The following is a 7,419-nucleotide window of genomic DNA, read 5'->3' as shown; positions in this document are numbered from 1 at the left end:
CGGCCTCGAGGACCCCTGGATAGTAGGTGAGAAAAGAGCCCAAAATTAATCTTTCCTCAACTCTGAAGGTGTATTCGGGCCGGCACACGGGGGACTGGGCGTCCATCCTAAGCGTCTCGTCGTCCTCTTCATCACCACGCAGGGCATTCTTTCTTCTGCCCACCAGGCCAAGCTATCCCCGTGTACACTAAGACGAATCCTTACCTCTGCAGCTGCTATGTGCAAAGGTGTCTCCTCATCCATTCCTCCTTTTGCATGAACGAGAGCCTGGTAGGTATCAGAAACAAAAGGAGACAGGGTCGAATACTCCGTGGCGTGACACGGTGTTGGTGCTTTAGCCCCATAAGCTCAGCGAAACGAGTCCTAAATTCGCTCTATGAGTCTCTGTTGAGCAAGCTCTTGTACTACACACAAGCCTCCGGTCCATTTTTACTATTTCGGCTTGCTACTCACCTTGTTCTGAGTTAGAAGCGCACGCAAGCGCCCCAAGTCAACCTCTTTTTTTTCCTGAGTGTCCGCAACATTGAATTAGCTGAAATATATCCTCCACGCTCGTATTTGGGATGTTAAAGCACGAGCAGGCCCTGTGGTTGGGTGGATATTGTAATCTAAGTTATGTGTGACAGGACTGAGCTTGCAGTGTGAAGAAAATGATGCGATTTGTGCAGTGTTCGATATAATGGAGTGAGCGGAGGATGGCTTCTCAGATTTGCACTTCAAGGCTAACTTACTACACGTTACTATCAAAACATATATGCCAGCGTACATGAACGAGGTGTACGAGTGCTGGAGGCGAATCCAGATAAATCAGGGCGGGCTCTATGCTCGCTCGCTACGTTGGGGAGGTTAGAGATCGTTTACCACTGATGTAGCTCTGAAAACCCTGTAACTCGTTATCCACACCACTTGAGAGTTTGGAAAGCTTTGGATTCAGTCGTAAGCATTCCAAAGAAATCCGCATGATAAATTTAATCAAATTAATTAATAATCAGGATGGGACCTTCCTTCACCTCTCTTTCAGCGGATGATTCTTCAGGGGAAAAGAAGGTAACAAGGGCACATATATATGTATATTGATAGTCTTCTCGGGCACATATATTAAGTCTTTTCCTTACATCACCATGTAGACTGTAGGGGAGAGAAGCCTTGCTGAAGAAGAGAGATATGGGCAAGAAAAAGAAAGATAACGACAAATAGGATGGATTAAAGGGGGAGGGAGAAAATATAGAAAGGAAAAAGAAGGTAACAAGGGCATGTGTCCTACCCCTATCATTTCTGGGTGTACGACTTATTACCTTGGGTTACTTTCGTGCACGGCTGATTTATATCCTTCCTGATCGTGTTTTTGGCTCTGCTCATGTGCTCCATGTACTCTCTACCCTGACCCTGACACACGCACACCCACTACACACACACACGCACAAAGTCTGACGACGGAGATAGTTCCCTTACCGATCTACACTCCCACTGATTTGCAGTTCACATCTAGCTCACAGTTTTCGAAGATACCTGGGCCACTTTATTGCTCTTCGCTTCCGGTTCCTTCAAAAATCGCGTAAACTTAACCCGTCAATCCTATCTGCTATTCTTAAATCCCACCCATTCCCTCCAAGACTTTCAAAGGCTTTATCTAACACTTCCCGCCCCATCCACTAAGCATTTAATTAAACTATGCATAGTTCTCAAGTGACTAGGTGGATCGTAGCCCTTGGCTCCCCTCCTTTTCTCTCCATCCTTCGCATTCAAGCCTCTGGTGCGACCAGGTCAGGAACTTCCAACCGGCACCCCCTCTGATAACAAAGCCTTTAGTTCCTCAAAACTTCCCGACCGTAATCTCGCCGCGTAATCACCCGCCCGCGCCACCTTGATGGCTACTCGTGTAATCCAGACCGCCTGGTGTGTGATGAACAGGACGCGTAAAGCCCCATCATCCTTGCTCTCCCGCTGGCAGAATGTGCCCGTCGTACTGCTCTCTTGCCAGTAGACTGGGCCCTTCAAAACATCTACAACAAACATCGAATGCAAGCAACTTGCCTCTCGACGTATGCAGATATATCACAACCGACTGCTCATTTCCTGCTTAGCTTCGGGTGGTGACGAGGCCGGGAGACACAGCAGATGATGTCGGTGTTTGCCAGTCGTAAATCCTAATCTTGTCGCTCTACCCCCATAAGACTTGGAACCGGGTTTGTTTTGGGTCATGCGAGGACTCGCTACAAAATACTTAGCTCTGCTCCTTTTTTGAATTTAGTGGCGTGGCTTGACGCGTGCCAGGCGACATTTATAAAGCATTTCTTCGAGGGATGATGGGAGAAGGACGTGGAGAAAGAATAATTATCAGCAAGGCTAAAGGCGATTGATCTACAAGGGACTCCAAGATCTAGATTGAGGAAGTGGCCTGACAAGGATGGGGAGGCATTGCCAGACAAGGCGAGAAATTCGAAGATGTGGTAATGATACCCTCATCGCATGAAGCAAGCTGGCTGCCTTCGCACAAAAGGAAGACAGCCAACCAGGGTGACAGTAAATTCACGTTTCAGTCCTTTTCATTAATTCTTCCTACGATATCTATGTCATCACCAGTGCTGTCGCTGCTGTAAATTTCTTCGCTTTTTTTTTCTTCGAGCGTCAAATGCTTTCTCGCTTGCTATTATAACATCTACATTACCGGGCTGCCGTATCAGCCCAACGCATAACGCCCTCATTCATCATCACAGGGACGCAGCATGTCGATTAAGGATTCTGCAATATGGCGACAGGACCTCTCTTAATCGGTCAATAACAGATGCTTTTCCTCCCGCTGAAACCTCCGGACCCTAACAGCTACAGGGCGCGCTTTTCTATTTGAGCACCCTGCCATATGAATAGACCTGGGTCTCGGGCAGAATCTCTTGCAGCGGACGGTTGTTCCTGCATAAATATGGCAGAGGCAAGTCACAAGCGTAATCTGCGTACCAAGCTATCTGGGACGTGCTTGCCGTCTGCTGATGCTTGAACACGTACCACTGGACATTGTTTATCGTGCTGTTGAAGCTCGGGCCGGGATTGAGCTGACATGCACCAAAGAAAGATGGAGTGCCAAGAGAGCCTTGATAGTGCCAATAGTCCTTTCGTTTCGGCAGCAACCAGTAGGGATTGCCGGCCTTGACCATGCGCACTTCCTCCCCACCAGGCACCGTCCCTTCGTCGGCACGCCGAGCAGTCAGGATGTTGAAGAGCCTGTTGGCCTTCCCGGGCCTCAAGAACACAGCTAAGACCAACGCATTGGTATCGGCCGTGGTTGGCGTCTTGCCTACAGGCAAATGTGCCATATGCACCTCAATAGGGCTATAACGACCATTTACCGAATGTAGAGATGTGCCGTGGAAATGTATTTGCCACAGCACCCATACCTGCCCGTCGACAGTAAGCGTGAAAGGTTTCCGGCATGCGCTCCCGAAAAAGCTGACCTCGTAAGTAAGATTGTTCTGTTCCACGAGCCCTGCACACCGTCCTCCCGAGAACTTCATCCGACCTCGAGCCTTGCCCAAGCCCTCATAGCCCTCCTCAAAGGCGTCCAGGTTGATGGGAGACTGCTGGCCTCCACCGTTCCCCGGCAAGCACGTCTGAAAGCAAGCAGCACTGATGTATGGCCAGTTCAAGGGCCCACAGGGCTCGGCAGTGCCTGCACCGCACGGGCAGCTGTCGAAGGTAGTCCCGTTGCACGTTCCAAAGGTGTTGGGGTAGTAGCTCCAGGCATTTACCGCCACGGAGGGCTGAGGCTTCTGGGTTGGGTCCGAGAAAAGGCCACCGGTGTACTTTTGTTTGGTGAAGGCAGCAAAGGTGGCGAATGGAAGGATAAAAAGGATAATAAGGAAGCGCATGCAATCTGAAGTGACTGACAAGGACGAAGCCGTCTTGTATATACTAAGTAGTGATGGATATGGAATGAATGTCGGCAATGAGTGAAAGATGAGTGAACATCTTGTCTTCTTGCGAGCAGTGCGCATTAGGTTTCCTGTGCTTTCTGATTGGAAAGGCGGTCTCTCTACTGGCAGTTCGATCCGTCTTCGCCATACATGACAGACTCTCACAAAGAAGTCGGCTAAGTGAGTGCAAATTTCGCAAACTCATTCGCCTTTGCTCCTTTATCGCGTCCAGGTGGATGATCAGCTCGCTGCCGAAGGAGCATGTTCACGTATCGCTTGAACACCTGTGTAACGGCTAGAAAGCGGCCCCAGATATAAGGAAACGGCGAAGAAAAGAAAAGGAAAATTATTCCAAGAAAACTTTTTTTCCTTTGCGAAGAAATTCATGCAATAGTAAAGAAAAGAAAAAAAAATCCTCTTAAAAGAATGTCTCCTTCTATTGAATTGAAAATAATTTTTCTTCATCCCCTGGCCATACCCCAGAAAAATTTTCTGGCTCAAGAAAAATATTTTCTTTTCTTAAATTTAAGAAATTTTAATTTGGCCTCTGGCCTTTTACGTAAAATTTTCTTTTCAAAGGCAAAGAGGACAGATGTTGGGGTTCTATATGCCTAGAACTTTAAATATTCAGTCTGATGGCATTTCTGCTGCTATTCAAAATACAAAAGACAAGGCTAAAATGTTCACGATGGATTCATATGTCCTACCCTTTTAAACCAAGCAACTTTTTTGAGACTCCCATACGTTTGTTGCATAGTACGCGAGTGAGTTTACACATGAGGCGACGAGGGATGTGAACCGTTGCATGACATTTTGGAGAGAAACCTGCCCATTATCAAATGATACGTAGACACTTTTTCATCAACAAGGTAAAATGAAGCCAACAAGATGTAAGATCTCATGATCAGAAAATGATTCAGATGTAAGACCTCTGCACCTCAGGCTAGATCTCTCATCAAATAAGAGCAGCTTAGGAGGATGCAGGTCATATTCCGCAAGTCATTTTCGCCCCCAAAGGACGCAATCGTTCAGGGTTATCAAGAAGAAATAAAGGTTTTTGAAAACTGTACTAAGAAATGTCAGATAATATTTCGATAGCCGCGTAGTTACAGGGCGCTTCCTATTTGAGCACCTTGCCATATGAATAAACCTGGGTCTCGGGCAGTATCTCTTGCAAGGGACGATTGCTCGTGCACAGATAGGGCAGAGGCAAGCCACAGAGATAGTCCGTGAGCCATGCTATCTGGGAGGCGCTTGCTGTCTGTTGATGCTTGAACACGTACCACTGGACATTGTTTATCGTGCTGTTGAAGCTGAGGCCGGGATTGAGCTGACATCCCCCGTACGATACGGTTGTAAGGGAGCCTTGGTAGTGCCAATAGTCCTTTCGTTTCGGCAGCAACCAGTAGGGATTGCCGGCCTTGACCATGCGCACTTGCTTCCCACCAGGCACCGTCCCTTCGTCCGCATGCCGAGCAGTCAGGATGTTGAAGAGCCTGTTGGCCTTCCCGGGCCTCAAGAACACGGCTAAGACTAACGCGTTGGTATCGGCCGTGGTTGGCGTCTTGCCTACAGGCAAATGAACCATATGAGCTTCAACAGGGCTATATATCCCGTTTACTGAGTGCTCGGAAGGGCCATGTAGATGGATCTGCCACAGCACCCATACCTGCCCGTCGACAGTAAGCGTGAAAGGTTTCCGGCAAGCATCCCCAAAGAATACCACCTCATAGGTACTGAGCCCCTTTTTTATTAGCCCTGCACACCGTCCTCCCGAGAACTTCATCCGACCTCGAGCCTTGCCCAAGCCCTCATAGCCCTCCTCAAAGGCGTCCAGGTTGATGGGAGACTGCTGGCCTCCACCGTTCCCCGGCAAGCACGTCTGAAAGCAAGCAGCACTGATGTATGGCCAGTTCAAGGGCCCACAGGGCTCGGCAGTGCCTGCACCGCACGGGCAGCTGTCGAAGGTAGTCCCGTTGCACGTTCCAAAGGTGTTGGGGTAGTAGCTCCAGGCATTTACCGCCACGGAGGGCTGAGGCTTCTGGGTTGGGTCCGAGAAAAGGCCACCGGTGTACTTTTGTTTGGTGAAGGCAGCAAAGGTGGCGAATGGAAGGATAAAAAGGATGCAGAGTTGCAAGCGATGCATTGGAGCAAGGGGCAGTTGTCTGCTCAGGGATTGATTTGACGAGTAAAGGAACAGAAAAGGGTCATTGACGACTGAGGATTGAGGTTAAGGGGCTAGTACTCTAATATTTTAAGACCCAAATGATGATAACTTATAGTTTTTCGCATATGCATTGCAATAACATAGAAAGAAGGTCCGTTACAATTCAATTTGGGGGGTGTCATCCATGTTTTTTTCACCGTACGTAATTATTCGTCACAGCACCAGACTTTCCTTACATAGAAAGTCCCTTGAAGAGGAAAAGCATTTGAAGCATTTGTGAGCATAGAGGAAGTCGCTGGCGGGCCCTCTCAATGCCTGCTGCTTTTGGCCTATCCTCAACGGATTCCAGGATATGCTTTATGCTCGGCATTTCTTTTCTCGAATTTTACGTGCTAGGAGGAAGATTCGGTCCCAGAAATTTCGTGCTTCGTCAATCTACGCTTTGTTTAATGGACGACTAACAATTGTGGACGTCAAATAGCCCAAAAATATTTGAAATCACTCGTTTTTTTCTGGGAAGACGCGTGAGTACATGCTGAAAACCTCCACAAGGTCAAAAAGACCGGCCCGATCATGAGCATCGCTATCATCTGTATGTTCATGCTTTCCACCCGCCAAGTAAGTCGTCGAAACCCAAGCTACGATGTCAGAGCCTGAACAGAATTGGTTTTTGCTCTATGTAATACATTTCTTTCATATGAAAAGAAGAACATAGTGGCCCATAATGCCGGATACTTTCGCGAGCGAAGCGTCGCTGCTTTCCTCGTGTACTCTGCATATACAGCCTTATGCATTTTGACCTACTGTACATGTAAGTAAGCGGTAGTTGAAACAGATAAGAGGCTTGCAATCTCTTCTGCTACGTGTGTGTCTGTAGAAACATTACATTCCTCATTTTTGGATGACAGGGAATTCTGAAGAAGAATAAATGTCACCTTATGAATGCCATGAACTCTTGTGAAATAATATGATACAAAAGGAATCGTGAGTAGAATCGGTTCCAACAGGTACAGCGCGCAGCTTTGTAATCCCATATATGTAAGCGCATGGAGAGAAAGACGGCAAAAGAACACGATTGGAACACGAACGGGAAAAACTACATTTCAATCCCGACGACTGCGGTCTTCCAGAGAGACCTCTCAAGGGTTTCGATTTCAGTATTTCTCTACAGAACAACCTCGCTATGTCCTACCGCCGGAGTAACGTGGCCGTCTCCTCCTCGTTTTCGTTCGAAGAGGACGCCGTGGGCCCGTTCGGACCACCGAACTTCGCGGCTCGTGCCTCTGCCAGCTCTCGAGCATTGGCGGGGGGCCTGGAAGCACTGCTACCACTGCTGCTGCTCCC

The 7,419-nt window shown here is 48.1% G+C and overlaps 1 annotated feature.

Moving 5' to 3' along the window:
* Positions 1 to 464: 464 nt before the first annotated feature.
* Positions 465 to 524: a sequence feature (Short protein (NGA_0646300, EKU20714.1) was converted to a misc_feature.).
* Between the last annotated feature and the right edge of the window lie 6,895 nt (positions 525 to 7,419).

The sequence above is a fragment of the Nannochloropsis gaditana genome, assembly GCF_000240725.1.
Source record: "Nannochloropsis gaditana CCMP526 unplaced genomic scaffold scaffold161, whole genome shotgun sequence".
Lineage (NCBI taxonomy): Eukaryota > Eustigmatophyceae > Eustigmatales > Monodopsidaceae > Microchloropsis > Microchloropsis gaditana.
This window is presented reverse-complemented; position numbering and strand designations above follow the sequence as displayed.